This window comes from Hemitrygon akajei, chromosome 2 (assembly GCF_048418815.1).
Source record: "Hemitrygon akajei chromosome 2, sHemAka1.3, whole genome shotgun sequence".
Lineage (NCBI taxonomy): Eukaryota > Metazoa > Chordata > Chondrichthyes > Myliobatiformes > Dasyatidae > Hemitrygon > Hemitrygon akajei.
In genome coordinates this window covers 88,082,182-88,099,311 of record NC_133125.1, presented here as the reverse complement: position 1 = coordinate 88,099,311, position 17,130 = coordinate 88,082,182, and the positions used below count along the sequence as shown (strand labels likewise).

At 44.1% G+C, this 17,130-nt stretch overlaps 1 pseudogene; it reads left to right on the top strand.

Moving 5' to 3' along the window:
* Positions 1-16,424, top strand: part of LOC140720798 (DNA annealing helicase and endonuclease ZRANB3-like) — a 122,076-nt pseudogene extending 105,652 nt beyond the window's left edge.
* Positions 16,425-17,130: the final 706 nt, after the last annotated feature.

Sequence of the window (17,130 nt, the reverse complement as noted above, 5' to 3'; positions counted from 1 at the left end):
CTTCAGGGAAAATCTTGCCTGACAAACCTGTTGGGATTCAGACAGACAGACAGACAGACAGACAGACAAACATACTTTATTGATCCCGAGGGAAATTGGGTTTCGTTACAGCCACACCAACCAAGAATAGTGAAGAAATATAACAATATAAAACCATAAATAATTAAATAATAATAAGCTAATCATGCCAAGTGGAAATAAGTCCAGGACCAGCCTATTGGCTCAGGATGTCTGACACTCCGAGGGAGGAGTTGTACAGTTTCAGTCTCCCTCCCCCCTCTGATCCCATGTCTCATCCGTGCCAGGTCTTTACCATTCCCTCTGACCTTCAACTCTCTGAGGCAGAGCCCTTCGCCCACACCTCAGCAAGTTCCACATACGCCTTGACGTTGAACTCTTCTTCCACCGGCTCCGTCTCCGAGCTTATTTCTTTGGCAAGGACTCTCCTATCCCCACCGATGACCCCTTCTCCTGTCTTCAACCCTCCTCCTCTTCATGGACACCCTGCTCTGGTCTTCTGCCTGCTCTGGATCTCTTTATTGCTAATTGCCAACGGGACATCAACCATCTCGACTTCACCACACCGTGTTCCAATTCCAGCCTCACTCCTTCCGAACGCTCTGCTCTCCGCTCCCTCTGCGCCAATCCCAACCTCACTATAAAACCTGCTGATAAGAGGGGAGCTGTTGTTGTCTGGCGTACTGACCTCAACCTGGCTGAGACACAGTGACAAGTCTCTGATACCTCTTCTTACTTACCCCTTGATCATGACCCCACTAAGGAGCACCAGGCCATTGTCTCCTATGCCATCACCAACCTTATCAGCTCTGGGGATCTCCCATCCACTGCCACCAACCTCATAGTTCCCACACCCCGCACGTCCCGTTTCTACCTCCTACCCAAGATCCACAAACCTGCCTGTCCAGGTAGACCTATTGTCTCAGCTTGCTCCTGCCCCACCAAACTCATTTCTGCATACCTTGACACTGTCTTATCCCCCCTTGTTCAATCTCTTCCCACCTATGTTCATGACACTTCTCACGCTTTGAATTTTTTCAATGATTTTAAGTTCCCTGGCCCCCACCACCTTATTTTCACCATGGATGTCCAGTACCTATATACCTCCATCCCCCACCGAGATGGTCTCGAAGCTCTTCGCTTTTTTTTTGGATTCCAGACCTAACCAATTCCCCTCTACCATCACTGTCCTCCGTCTAGCGGAATTAGTTCTTACTCCCAATAATTTCTCCTTTGGCTCCTCCCACTTCCTCCAAACCAAGGGTGTAGCCATGGGCACCTGTATGGGTCCCAGTTATGCCTGCCTCTTTGTTGGCTTTGTAGAACAGTCCATGTTCCAAGTCTATACGGATATCCGTCCCCGTCTTTTCCTTCGCTACATCGACGACTGCATTGGCGCTGCCTTCTGCACGCATGCTGAGCTCGTTGACTTCATAACTTTGCCTCCAACTTTCACCCTGCCCTCAAATTTACCTGGTCCATTTCTGACACCTCCCTCCTCTTTCTTGATCTTTCTGTCTCCATCTCTGGAGACGGCTTAACTACTGATATCTACTATAAGCCTACAGACTCTCACAGCTACCTGGACTATTCCTCTTCCCACCCTGTCTCTTGCAAAAATGCTATCCCCTTCTCACAATTCCTCTGTCTCCACTGCATCTGCTCTCAGGATGAGGCTTTTCATTCCAGGATGAAGGAGATGTCTTCCTTTTTTAAACAAAGGGGTTTCCCTTTGTCCACCATCAACTCTGCTCTCAAACGCATCTCTCCCATTTCCCGCACATCTGCCCTCACCCCATCCACCCGCCACCCCACTCGGGATAGGGTTCCCCTTGTCCTCACCTACCACCCCACCAGCCTCCAGGTCCAACATATAATTCTCCGTAACTTCCGCCACCTCTAACGGGATCCCACTACCAAGCACATATTTCCCTCCCCCCCTCTTTCTGCTTTCTACAGGGATCGCTCCCTACGCGACTCCCTTGTCCACTCGTCCCCCCATCCCTTCCCACTGATATCCCTCCTGGTAATTACCCTTGTAAACGGAACAAGTGCTACACCTGCCCTTACACTTCCTCCCTCACCACCATTCAGGGCCCCAGACAGTCCTTCTAGGTGAGGCGACACTTCACCTGTGAGTCGGCTGGTGTGGTATACTGCGTCTGGTGCTCCCGGTGTGGCCTTTTATATATTGGTGAGACCCAACGCAGACTGGGAGACCGTGTTACTGAACACCTACGCTCTGTGCGCCAGAGAAAGCAGGAACTCCCAGTGGTCACACATTTTAATTCCACGTCCCATTCCCATTCTGATATGTCTATCCATGGCCTCCTCTACTGTAAAAATGAATCCAAACTCAGGTTGGAGGAATAACACCTTATATACCGACTGGGTAGCCTCCAATCTGATGGCATGAACATCGACTTCTCTAACTTCCGTTAATGCCCCTCCTCCCCCTCTTACCCCATCCCTGACATATTTAGTTGTTTGTTTTGTTTCTCTCTCTGCCCATCACTCTGCCTGTTCTCCATCTCCCTCTGGTGCTCCCCCCTCCCCCTTTCTTTCTCCTGAGGCCTCCTGTCCCATGATCCTTTCCCTTCTCCAGCTCTGTATCACTTTCGCCAATCACCTTTCCACCTCTTAGCATCATCCCACCCCCTCCGGTCTTCTCCTATCATTTCGCATTTCCCCCTCCCCCCTCTACTTTCAAATCTCTTACTATCTCTCCTTTCAGTTAGTCCTGATGAAGGGTCTCGGCCCAAAACGTTGACAGTGCTTCTCCTTGTAGATGCTGCCTGGCCTGCTGTGTTCCACCAGCATTCCACCAGCATTCTGTGTGAGTTGTAAAGTTTGATGGCCACAGGTAGGAATGACTTCCTATGATGCTCAGTGTTGCATCTCGGTGGAATGAGTCTCTGGCTGAATGTACTCCTGTGCCTAACCAGTACATTATGGAGTGGATGGGAGACATTGTCCAAGATGGCATGCAACTTGGACAGCATCCTCTTTTCAGACACCACCGTCAGAGAGTCCAGTTCCACCCCTACAACATCACTGGCCTTACGAATGAGTTTGTTGATTCTGTTAGTATCTGCTACCCTCAGCCTGCTGCCCCAGCACACAACAGCAAACATAATAGCACTGGCCACCACAACCTCGTAGAACATCCTCAGCATCATCCAGCAGATGTTAAAGGACCTCAGTCTCCTCAGGAAATAGAGACGGCTCTGACCCTTCTTGTAGACAGCCTCAGTGTTCTTTGACCAGTCCAGTTTATTGTTCATTCATATCCCCAGGTATTTGTAATCCTCCACTATGTCCACACTGACCCCTTGGATGGACACAGGGGTCACCGGTGCCTTAGCCCTCCTCAGGTCCACCACCAGCTCCTTAGTCTTTTTCACATTAAGCTTCAGATGATTCTGCTCGTACCATGTGACAAAGTTTCCCACCGTAGCCTTGTACTCAGCCTCATCTCCCTTGCTGATGCATCCAACTATGGCAGAGTCATCAGAAAACTTCTGAAGATGGCAAGACTCTGTGTTGTAGTTGAATTCTTTGAGGAGATTACAAGTAGGATGCAAAGGGATGCAGTGGATGTTGTATATTTGGACTTTCAGAAGGCTTCTGCCACACATGAAGCTGCTTACCAAGTTAAGAGCCTATGGTATTACAGGACAGTTACTGGCATGGTTAGAGCATTGGCTGATTGGTAGGAGGCAGCGAGTGGGAATAAAAGGATCCTTTTCTATGTGGTTGCCAGTGACTAGTGGTGTTCCGCAGGGGTTGGAGTTGGAACCACTTGTTTTTATGGTGTATATAAATAATTTAGATGATGGAATAGATGGTTTTGTTGCCAAGTTTACAGGTAATACGAAGAATGGTGGACGGGCAGGTAGTGTTGAGGAAACAGGTAGGATGCAGAAAGACTTAAACAGATTAGGAGAATGGGCAAGAAAGTGGCAAATGAAATGCATTGTTGGAAAATGCATGGTTATTCACTTTGATAGTAGAGATAAATGTGCAGACTGTTTTCTAAACAGGGAGAAAATCCAGGAAACTGAGATGCAGAGGGACTTGGGAGACCTTGTGCAGAACCCCCTGAAGGTTAACTTGCAGGCTGAGTCAGTGGTGAGGAAGGCAAATGCCATGTTAACATTCATTTCAAGAGGTCCAGAATACAAGAGCAGGGCTGTGATGCTAAGGCACTGGTGAGGCCTCATCTTGAGTATTGTGAACAGTTTTGGGTTCCTCACCTAAGAAAAGATGTGCTGGCATTGGAGAAGGTTCAGAGGAGATTCACAAAGGTGATTCTGGAAATGAAAAGGTTATTATACGAGGAACATTTGATAGCTATGGGTCTATACTCACTGGAATTTAGAAAGATGAGGGAAGAGCTCACTGAAGCCTTTCAAGTGTTGAAAGGTCTGGACAGAGTGGACATAGAAAGGATATTTCCCATGGTGGCGGAGTCTAGGACAAGAGGACACAGTCTTACGATAGAGGGGCATCCATTTAAAACAGAGATATGGAGAAATTTCTTTAGCCAGAGGGTGGTGAACTTGTGGAATTTGTTGCCACATGCATCTATGGAGGAGAGGTTGTTGGCTGTGTTTAAAGCAGAGCTTGATAGGTTTTTGACTGGACATGGCATCAAAGGTTATGGGGAGAAGGCTAGGGAGTGGGGTTGAGGAGGGGGTAAAAAGGATCAGTCATGATTGAATGGCAGAGCAAACTCGAAGGGCCAAATGGCTTAATTCTGCTCTTATGTCTTAAAGTCTTATAAAATATCAGTTGATTCAACCTTTCTGCATAACTCGGGTCCTCAAGTCCCGGCATTATTTTTGTAAGTTTTCTCTGCACTCTTTCTAACTTATTTACATCTTTCCTGTAGGTAGGTGACCAAAACTGCACACGATACTCCAAATTAGGGCTCACCAACATATTATACAACTTCAACATAACAATCCATCTCCTGTACTCAATACATTGATTCTTGAAGACCAATGTGCCAAAAGCTTTCTCTATGACCCTATCAACCTGTGACACAATTTTCAAGTAATTATGGATCTGTATTCCCAAATCCCTCTGTCCTACCACACTCCTCAGTGCCATAACACTCTCCGTATAAGACCTACCCTGGTTGGTCCTCCCAAAATGGCACACCTCACACTCACTGCATTAAATCTCATCTGCCCTATTTTCTAGTTGGTCCAGATCTCAGTAAATGCTTTGATAGTCTTCCTCACTGTCTGCCACACTCCTAATCTTGGTTCATCCGCAAATTTGCTGATTCAACTGACCACATTATCATCCAGATCACTGTCATAGGTGACAGACAACAATGGACCCAGCACCGATTCCTGCGGCACTCCACTAGTCACAGGCCTCCAGTCAGAGAGGCAACCATCTACAATCACTCTCTGGCTTCTTCAACAAATTCAATGTCTAATCCAGGTTACTACCTCATCTTGAACACGAACCTTCCCGACCAACCTCCCATGCGGGACCTTGTCAAGGGCCTTGCTAAAGTGCATGTCGACAACATTCACTACCTTGCCTTTATCAACTTTGCTGGTAACTTACACAAAAAGCTGTGAGATTAGTTAGACACGACTTACCACGCACAAAGAAATGTTGACTATCCCTAATCTATCCAAAGACTTAGATATCCTGTCTCTTAGAATACCTGCTGATAACTTTCCCATTACAGATGTCTGGCTCACTGGCCTATAATTTCCTGGTGTATTCTTAGACCCTTTTTAAACAATGTTAGCTATCCTCCAACGCTCCAGCACTTCACCCCATGTCTAAGGATATTTTAAATATCTCTGCTAGGGCCCCTGTAATTTCGGCACTAGCCTCCTACAGAGTCCTAGGAAACACCTTGTCAGGCTCTGAGGATTTATCCACTCAAATTTGCCTCAAACACCAAACGTACCCTCCTCTGTAATCTGTATAGGGTCCATGACCTCACTGCTACTTTGCCTCACATCTGTAGATTCTGTGTCTGTCTCCTGAATAAACACAGATGTAAAAAGTCCATTTTTGGATCTTCCTAATTCCCCCATGCATAGATTACCACTCTGATCTTCCAGAAGACCAATTTTGTCCCTTGCTACCCTTTTGCTCTTAACATATCTGTAGAAGCCCTTTCAACTCCCCTTCACCTTGTTAGAGCAACCTGATATCTTCTTTTAGCCCTCCTGATTTCCTCGTTAAGTTTCTCTTGCATTTCTTATACCCTTCAAGCACCTTATTTGTTCCTGCCTGCCTGCACCTGCTATGGACCGCCATCCTTTTCCTAACCAAGGCCTCAATATCTCTAAAAAACCATGGTTCCCTAAACCTGTTATCCTTGCCGTTTACTCTGACAGGAAACACAAACTCTGGTAGAATACAGAGTTAATGGTAGAATTCTTACTAATGTGAAGAATCAGAGGGTTCATATGATTCACAACGATAAACCCTTCGAAGTTGCCTTGCAGTTCACCTTGCTGAGGCTATATTTGAAGTATTATGTTCAGTTCCGGTTAGCTACCTATAGGGAAGGTATTAATGAGACTGAAAGAACTGAGATAATTTACAAGGGTTTTGCAGGGACTTAAGGACCTGAGTTCTAGGGAAATGCTTGGACTTTAATTCCTGGAGAGTAGGAGATTTGACAGAGGAGTACAGAATTATGAGGGTTATAGAAAGACTTTTATAGGGTTATAGAAGCAGGCTTTTTTCCCGCTGAGGTTAGGTGAGATTAGAACTAGAGGCTAAACGTTAAGGGTGCAATGTGAGATGTTTAAGAGGAACACGAGGGAAATCTTCTTCACTCCAGAGGGTGGTGCAGATGTTGTATGAGCTTCCAGCAGAAGTGACGGATGCAAGTTCAATTGTAATATTTAAGAGTAGTTTGAAAAAGGAGGTTGGATGCTTTTGGTATGGAGGGCTATGGACCAGATGGGACGAGGCAAATAACATTTTGGCAGAAACCAGATAGAGTGAAGGGCCGGTTTCTGTGCTATTGAGACCAATCGTTATATAAGGCATCCCATCGTTCAGGGGAATTGAGTTCAAGAGCTGCAAGGTAAGGTTACATCTCAATAAAGCTCTGATTAGACCACACTTGGAGTAATCTTATTAGTTCTGGTCACCTCACTATAGTAGTTATGTGTAAATTTTAGCGAGGTATCAGAGGGAAAAGTACCAGGATGCTGTCTGTGTTCGAGTGCAGGTCTCTCAACCTGAGAGTATGTTTCTATTGGAAGAGAAGGAGAATGAGAAGCTACTTATCGAGGTTGTTAAGGTGATAAGAGGTAGAGATGGAGTGGACATCCAGAGACATTTTCCTCCAGTGGTTAAATGGTTAAAATGAGAAGGCATAATTTTGAGATGATTGAAAGAATGTATGGTGGGGACAGATGCCGGAAGGTAGTATTTTTACACACAGAGTGAACAGCAAGATCTACACATACACCGCTGTGATTGTGAGCGTAAATATGCCCTCCAGCATTTTCCCCCAATCCCCATACATTCTTCCAATCATCTTACAATTATGCTCTCTCTTCCCTAGGGAAAATAATGTCTCTGGTTTTAAGAGTCTCTTTGATCAGCACAGGAATGAAAGAATGATGGAAAGCTCAATGGGAGGCAAATGTTAAATTGATCTTGAGGTAGTTTTAAAGGTCACATGACTTGGTGGGCCGAATAGCCTGTACTGTATGACGCTGCTTTGTGCTCTGTGTTAATGAACCAGAGGAATGAGCCACAATGTAAATCGTCCTCTCCACACCCATTCTATTGAGGCCTTTCAATGTTCATAGGTTTCAATTAGATTCCCCCTCATTCTTCTAAACTCCAGTGAGTACAGGCCCAGAGCCATCAAAGGTTACTCCTATGCTAACATTTTCATTCCTGGGATCATTCTTGAAAACCCTAACACTGCTCACAGTACTCTAAGTACTCTCACAAATGCCTTATAAATCCTCAGTTTTACATCTTGCTCTTATATTCTAGACCTCTTGAAATGAAAGCTAACATTGCACTTGCTTTCCTTACCAGTGACTCAACCTGCAAATTAACCTCTAGGCAATCCTGCACACGCACTCCCAGGTCCTTGTGCACCTCTGATTTCTGAATTTCATCCCCATTTCAAAAATAGTCCATGCTTTTATTTCTTCTACCAAAGTGCATGACCATACACTTCCCAACATATGCTTTTCTTTCCAACTATTCTCCCAACTATGTCTACATCCTTCTGCTGACTCCGTTTCCTCAACACTACCTGCCCTCTGACCTATCTTTGTATCATCCACAAACCTGGCCACAAAACCATCGGTTCCCTCATCCAAATCATTGACATACAACGTGAAGAGAAGCAATCCCAATAGCATCTCCTGTGGAACACCACTAGTCACTGGCAACCAACTGGAAGAGACACACTCTTTATTCCCACTCTTTGCTTCCTGCCAGTCAGCAATCTTCCACCTATATTTCTGCTAATGGCATGGACTCTCATCTGGTTACGCCTCCTCATGAGTGGCACCTTGTCGAAGGCCTTCAGGTAAACAACATCCACTGACTCTCTTCGTCTATCCTGCTTGTTATTTTCTCAAAGAATTCCACCAGATCTGTCAAGCAGGTTTTCCCCTCGTGGAAACCATGGTGACTTCAGCCTATTGTATCATGTACCTCAAAACCTTATCCTCAATAGTGGACTCCAACATCTTCTCAGCTGCTGAAGTCAATCTAACAGGCATATAATTCTTAAAGAGTAGAGTGACATTTGCAATCTTTCAGTCCTCCAGGACCTTTCCTGAATCTATTGGTTCTTGAAAAAAACACCACTATTGCTTCTCCTATCTTTTCAGCAAACTCTTTCAGAACTCCGGGGTGTAGTCCGTCTGGTCTAGGTGGCATATCTAAGTTCAGACCTTTCAGCTTCACAACTACCATGTCCTTATCAATAGGAACTGCAGTCATTTCTGCCCCACGGCACTGTCAGATTTCTGTCATATTGCTAATGTTGTTCACAGTGAAGGATGATGCAAAATACTTCTTAAATTCATCCACCATTTTCTTTGTTCCTCTCTGGCACTCTGATGTCCAGTCTCGCCTCTCTTTTACTCTTTATACATCTCAGAAAAACTTGTATTCTAGTTTATATTATTGAGTTTTTATCTTCATAGTTCATCTTTTCTCTCATTATTTTGTTAGTTGCCTTCTCTTGTATTTTAAAAGCTTCCCAATCCTCTAACCTCTCACTATTTTTTTATTGCCATATTATATGCCGTCTCTTTCGCGTTTATGCTGTCTTTGACTTTCTTTCTCAGCTCAGGTCCCTCACGCTCCCTTTTGAATGCGTCTTCATCTTTGGGATATATCTATCCTATGCCTTCTGGTAGAATTGTCCCCAGAATCTCCAATCATTCCAGTTGTGTCATCATCATCCTTGCTGGTGTCGCCTTCCAATCAATTTTGGCCAGCTCCTCTCTCATGCCTCTGTAATTCCCTTTACTCCACTGTAATACTGATACATCTGATTTTAGCTGCTCCCTCTGAGACTGCAGGGTGAATTCTATTATACTATGATCATTGTACCCGAAGGGTTCCTTTACCTTAAGCTCCCTAATTTTTCATTACAAAACACTCAAACCAGAATTGCCTTTTCCCTAGTGCACTCAACTATTACTACTCTACAAATTCCTCTCTGGGGATCCATTGATTTTCCAATCTAACTGCATATTAAAATTATCTATGTAACATCGCCTGTTTTACATGCCTTTTCCATCTCCTGCTGTGATTTGTACACCACATCCTGGTTACTGTTTGGAGGCCTGTACATAACTCTCATCAGGGTCTTTTCACCCTTGCAGGTTCTTCCATCTTCCTGTAAGGATTCTACATCTCCTGATCTTATGTCACCTCTTTCTAACTATAGTCCGGTCACCTTCTTAATAGTCTCCTCACCTGGATAGACATTCTGAGGATGAAATGAAGCTGCATTTTTACTTTAAGTTCAGCTAAAATGTTGCACATGGATGAATAGGTCAGGCAGTTTGCACGTAGGTATGACAAAATAGCTTTCTCAGGGCTCTGATGTCTTCCTGTCAGTGCTGTCCCAACTGATAAGTTCTCATCCCATAACAATCAGGTCTTTCAGTTTCAGCTTCATTTCACTCCAATGTTCCTCCCAAATTACTATGCACAGTAATGTGGCCCAAACAATCAGAATTAGTGGAGCTGCTTCTTATGGGGTTGATTTTACTGTCTGATGCTCTGAAACACCGTGGTCTAGAACTAGCATCCCTTTGTTTGATGGTACAATGCTTTCAAATCAAATTTCTGTGAATCCTGAATAAATTCACTGTCTGCACATCTGCAAAGAACTTGCAATGCGAGCTCAAAACATTTGAATAGTAAGATTTTTGCTTTGCTTCCATTTGGAGTGTGTGAAATTGAAGCTCAGGCTCACTGTCAGATGTGCTGTGAGTGTCTGAGATCCAACGGATAGAATAGTTCAACAGATAGCTGTATAACCAAACTGACAGATATGAAAGGGGATGGTTCTTTCTCAGTCTGAAGACCTGTAGGCTGAGGTTGAAATTTCATGGCAAATAGAGACTCATGATAAAATAATATGGCTTTCTTCAGGGGAAGTCTTGCCTGCCAAATCACTTGGAATTCTTTGAGGAAATAACAGGTAGGGTAGACAAAAGAGACTCGACAGATATTATTTACTTTGATTTTCAGCGGCCTTTGACAAGTTCCTCCACAGAAGGCTGCCAGTGACCAAAAGCGTTTCACAGGTGTCGGTGTTAGGATTGCCTCTCTTTATGTCATATTTCAATCATTTGGATGAAGCAATTGATGGCTTTGTGGCCAAGTTTGCAGACAATACAAAGTTAGATGGGGAGCAGGTAGTGTTGAGGAAGGAGGAAGACTGCAGAAGGACTTAGATGAGCAGAATTGGCAAAGAAGTGGCAGATGGAATACGGTGTAGGAAAGAGTACGGTCATGCATTCTGGTAGAAGGAATAAAGACTATTTTTTAAATGGGGAACAAATTCAGAAATTAGAGATGTAAAGGGACTTTGGAGTCCTCATGCAAGATTTCCTAAAGTTTAACTGGCAAGTTGATTTTGTAGTACGCAAGACAAATGCAATGTTAGCATTCATTCTGAGAGGATGGTAATATAAAAGCAAAGAGGTAATGCCACACTAGATGGGATGAATGGCTTAATTCTGCTCCTTTGCCCTATGATCTTCTGGACGTATGGGATCCAGGATATACACGTGTATATTTAGTTGAGGTACAAAGTCACAGAGCAATATCACACATATCAGACCCTTCATCCATCCTGAATACAGTATTCTCTCAGCTAGTCCGAATTTCCTGCAGTTGGCACAGCTTCCTCTGAGTTCCTCCTCTCCATCTTCTTATTCATATGTGACTGCTTCAGCTATTTCCTCTGGCAGCTCGCTCAGAATGATCACCACACTCAAGTCCATTTTAAATCTGTCCCCAAACATCCTAAATCAGTACCCCCTTGGTCATACTCCCCAGCCCTGGGAAACCATCGTTGCCACTGCTCCTTCTAACCCATATATGTCAAACTCAAGGCCCACGGGCCAAATCCGGCCCGCGGTGGAATTATCTTTGGCCAGCGAGATAATATCTAATTACTATTAAAGCTGGCCCCAGTAATCGAAGCGCCTATGGCGTATGATATGGCTAATGCTGAGTTTATTCAGGTACCAGGTTTTCAGGGTTTTTAGTGTTTATTCGGCAGTCTTGCTCGGCAGTCTTCTTCATAAGAAACGGAATTTGTAAAGTGAAACACTTTGTAGTTATAGCAGAGACTGAGACACATGAGAGCAGGCTGAAAAAACGGAGGCAACGAAAGCTGCGTTCGCACGCGTCCGACTGATCCGGCCCGCATGAAGTTGCATTTTGCTCAATCCGGCCCGTGACCTAAAATGAGTTTGACACCCCTGTTCTAACCGGTACAGCTGCGCGGCCGGACAATAACTGAAATGCTCCCGCACACATAGCCATTGTTGCCATGCAGCTAGAATTTTCTTTTGTGTAATGTTAGTATAGTTTTGAAATCTATGTTAATATAATTTTCAAATTATGGAAATATAATTTTGAAATCCATTAATATAAATGTTCAATACCCTGAAATTGTGGTAACAAATATAATCTATAAATTTTCCAAATAATAAATGTACCACACCTTTATTTTGAAACATTTTAGAACTTCAATGTATTTACGTTGTCATTGCTTCAAGTTACAACTCTTCCAAATTATAACAAAATGGAATTCTTTCCCTCATAGTTAATACACCACTGGCCCACTGAAGGCCAACGCTGTCTAGACAAAACAATTTACTGTTGTTTCCTGCAGATTTTCTCTCGTTTACTATTGCCATTGTGTCTGTCAGTTGTTTTGACTGCCTGATGTTGTTTACTTGTGTTGTGAGTTGTGGTTTGTGTTTGTTTGAGGTACATATTACAAAAATAAACACATTTCGAGTTCCATGCAGTTTTCAGGCCATGTAAAAATTTCCTTCTCAGAGCAATGGTTGGTCTATGCAGCTGTGAAAAAAAACTAAAGGGAATGGTGGCTTTTGCCATTTATTTTGACCACTCTTTTAATAATTTTAGGTATATCTATGTCAACCCCGATTCTCCTCCGCTCAATGGGATAAAGACCAATCCTATTAGTCCATAAGACATAGGAGCAGAATTAGGCAATTTGATCCATTGAGTCTCCTTCCCTATTCAATTTTGGCTGATCCTTTATTCCCCTCCTCGACCCCACTCTCAGGCCTTCTTCCCATAACTTTTAATGCGTTGTCCAGTCAAGAACCTGTCAATCTCTGCCTTAAATACACCCAACGACCCGGCCTTCACAGCTGCACGTAGCAACAAATTCCACAAATTCACCACCCTCTGGCTAAAGAATTTTCTCTCCATCTTTGTTTTAAAAGGACACCCCTCTATCCTGATGCTGTGCCCTCTTGTCCCAGACTCTCCCACCATGGGAAACATCTTTTCCACATCTACTCTCTCTAGGCTTTTCAACATTCAAAAGGTTTCAATGAGATCCCCCCCCCCCCATCCTTCTGAATTCCAGCGAATACAGACCCAGAGCTATCAAACGTTCCTCATATGATAACCCTTTCATTCAAGAAATCATCCTTGTGAACCTCCGCTGGACCCTCTCCAATGCCAGCATATCTTTTCTTCGATGAGGAGCCCAAAACTATTTACAATGCTCAAGGTGAGGCCTCACCAGTGCCTTATAAAGCCTCAGCATCACATCCCTGCTCTTGCATTCTAGACCTCTGAAATGAATGCTAACAAGGCATTTGCCTTCCTCACAACTGACACAACCTGCAAGTTAACCTTTAAGGTGTTCTGCACAAGGACTCCCAGGTTCCTTTGCATTTCCCTATTTAGAAACTAGACTGCACGTTTATTTCTACTACCAAAGTGCATGACCCTGCATTTTCCAACATTGTATTTCATTTCCCATTTTCTTGCCCATTCTCCAAATCTAAGTCCGTCTGCAGCCTTCCTGTTTCCTCAACACTACCTGTCCCTGCACTAATCTTCATATCATCTGCAAACCTGGCAACAAAACCATCTATTCATCTACATCATTAATATACAGCATAAAAAAACAGTCCCAACATCTATCCCTGTGATGAACCACTAGTCACTAGCAGCCAACCAGTAAAGGATCCTTTAATTCACACTTGCTGCCTCCCACCAATCAGCCAATGCTCTAACCATGCCAGTAACTTTCCTGTAATACCATGGGCTCTTAACTTGGTAAGCAGCTCATGTGTGGTATCTCATCAAAGGCCTTCTGAAAATCCAAAACATCCACTGCATCCCCTTTATCTTGTAATCTCAAAGAATTCCAACAGGTTTGTCGATCAAGATTTTCCCTTAAAGAAGCCATGCCAAATTTGTCCCATCTTGTCCTGTGTCATCAAGAACTCCATTACCTCATCCTTAACAGAAAGTTGGATTCATCCTGGGCAGGGAAAAGTTTGTTCCCAAACTAGATCTCACCAAGACAGCTTGGACTTGTCTCTGCTGTTCTAGCAGTTGAGATGCAGAGATGATAACCAAAGAGCTGGACACACAGCAAGATGATATCGAGTTTTACCAACAGCAAGGTTCTGCTTGATTATATGTTCAATGAAACAAGGAGATTCTATGCTTACATGCATAATAGAATCCAACGCATCAGGTGATCAACCCAGAAGAGCCAATGCAACTATGACCCTACTGATCTTAACCCGGCTGAACATGCCACAAGAAGGGCTGAAGCTAATCACCTCACCTTTTCCTCATGGCTAACTGGCTCAGCTTGCCTGGCTGATCCCCAACGAGAACATTGACAGCATAAAGCTTTTGACTTAGGCTACCCTGGAGCAGATGTAGCAATATGTCCTCAAGTCTCAACTAACATCACTGAAAGAGGGCACTTTACTGAAGGAGCCATAAGAGCAGCAGGTTTATGGATTACTGGAGGAAAGCAAACGATCAATAGCCTGATCTACAGTTGTGTGACTTGTCGCAATGTGGGGTAGACAGCAGGAACAGAACATGGACAATCTGCCAGCAGATTGCATGAACACTGACCCTCCATTTAAATTTGTGGTTTTGGACTTGTTTGGCCTGAGGTCAAGTGTGGCTTAACCAAAGTTTTATAGAGTTGCATCATTACCCCGTGACTCTTAAACTCTATCCCTTGACTTATGAAAGCTAACACTCCATAAGCTTTCTTAACTGCCCTATCTACCTGTGAGGCAACTTTCAGGGATCTGTGGACATGTACCCCCAGATCCCTCTGCTCCTCCACACTCCCAGGTATCCTGCCATTTACTTTGCACTCTGCCTTGGAGTTTGTCCTTCCAAAGTGTACCACCTCACACTTCTCCAGGTTGAACTCCATCTGCCACTTCTCAGCCCACTTCTGCATCCTATAAATGTCTCTCTGCAATCTTAGACAATCCTGTACACTATCCACAACACCAACACCACCAACCTTTGTGTCATCTGCAAACTTGCCAACCCATCCTTCCACCCCCACATCCAAGTCATTAATAAAAATCACAAAAAGTAGAGGTCCCAGAACCGATCCTCATGAGACACCCTCCAATCTGAATGTACTCCCTCCACCACGACCCTCTGCTTTCTGCAGGCAAGCCAATTCTGAATCCACCTGGCCAAACTTCCTTGGATCCTATGCCTTCTGACTTTCTGAATAAGCCTACTGTGTGGTACCTTGTCAAATGCCTTACTAAAATCCATGTAGATCACATCCACTGCACTACCCTCATCTATATGCCTGGTCACCTCCTCAAAGAACTCTATCAGGCTTGTTAGACACGATCTGCCCTTCACAAAGCCATGCTGACTGTCCCTGATCAGACCATGATTCTCTAAATGCCCATAGATCCTTCTCTCTAAGAATCGTTTCCAAAAGCTTTCCCACCACAGATGTAAGGCTCACTGGTCTATAATTACCCGGAGTATACTTTTTTGAACAAGGGGACAACATTCACCTCCCTCCAATTCTCTGGTACCATTCCGTGGACAACGAGGACATAAAGATCCTAGCCAGAGGCTCAGCAATCTCTTCCTTCACCTCGTGGAGCAGCCTGAGGAATATTCGGTCCATCAATGCAAGGAGAACATGGGGAGGCCTTGCAAGTTATAAAAGTTGCGCTATCACTTTCATACGCATGAGCACACGTGCTAGTCACATCGAAGTGATTGAATCAATGGACTCATCTGGTTTCATCAATGCCCCCTGATGTTTCTGCACAATTGCATCTAAAGTCTAACTGTAGCACCAATTTCACTGGAGCCTGTAGTTTCAAATCGAATGCCAAAGGCTGCTGCAACATTCCTGTGAATATCTACCTCTCGGATCTAGCTTGCACATAGCTTTTCAACTCCTCTGCCTCCCTCCCCCCTCCTCCCCCACATGCTTCACATGTGGGCAGATCTTGGGAAAGGATGATTGGCATCACACATCAGATCCTCGAAGCAATGTTCCCTAAAGCTGGTTCTTCGAAGCTCACACACGGCATCCTGACGACCTTCATGGCCGAGGTTACAGCTATTGTAAACTCCAGGCCACTTACTTCACTCTCTACAAATCTCTACGAGCCTCATATTTCAACCACTGCTGTCCTTTTGAAGCAAAACATTGTCTCTCCTGCTGTTCCACCTGGTCACTTTAATAATTCTGACCTATACAGGCAGCAATGGAGGCAGGTCCAGAGTTTGTCCAAAACGTTTTGGCTAAGGTGGCGAAGAGAGGACATCAGCAATCTCCAGAGTCAGAGGAAGTGGAAACTGAGCAGGAGATGCCATCTTACTGAAAGACAACCAAGCCAAGAGGTACGGTCGGCTTTTAAGGTTGGTCACACAAACCTTCCCAAGTGAAGATGAGAAGGTTGGGAAACTCGAAGTGAGGACCGTTAAGGATGGTGTAGGAAGACTGTTTTCAAGACCAGTCTCGGAAACTGTCCTTCTTTTGCCAAATACTTAATGAAATGATCATTTGTCTTTTAGTTACAGTAGCTAAAGTTGACATCTTATGGATGTCAGGTGGGGAGTATTCTTCCTCTAGAGGCACTGTTCACTTTGTATGCAGTTTGTTTTGTACATGCATCACTTCCTGTTCATAATCTGTTTTTACATCATTTCCTGCGTGGGTTAATTTGCATTTCGACTTGGAGCAAACATGGTAGAAAGTCATCCATCTCCATCCACTCTTTATTTGCCCTTGAAACAGCAATATCTGTGAGGCCTAAGCTCTTTTAATACTGGAAAACATTTAGTAGATGTACTTTGAAGGAAGTATTACATTTATTGTTCATCACTATGAAGCTATCATTGCACCACGAGTTCGCTCTCGTCCACAGCACAGCTATAGAATGCTGCATGTGTGTACTAACTTGTTTAATCCTGATCATGAGAATAATCAATAATGTTAGCATATTCACGCACAACAATGATTCTGTATTGAATCTAATATGTATTTTACTTAACTTACTGCAGTTCCACAACAGTTTTCTCATTAAA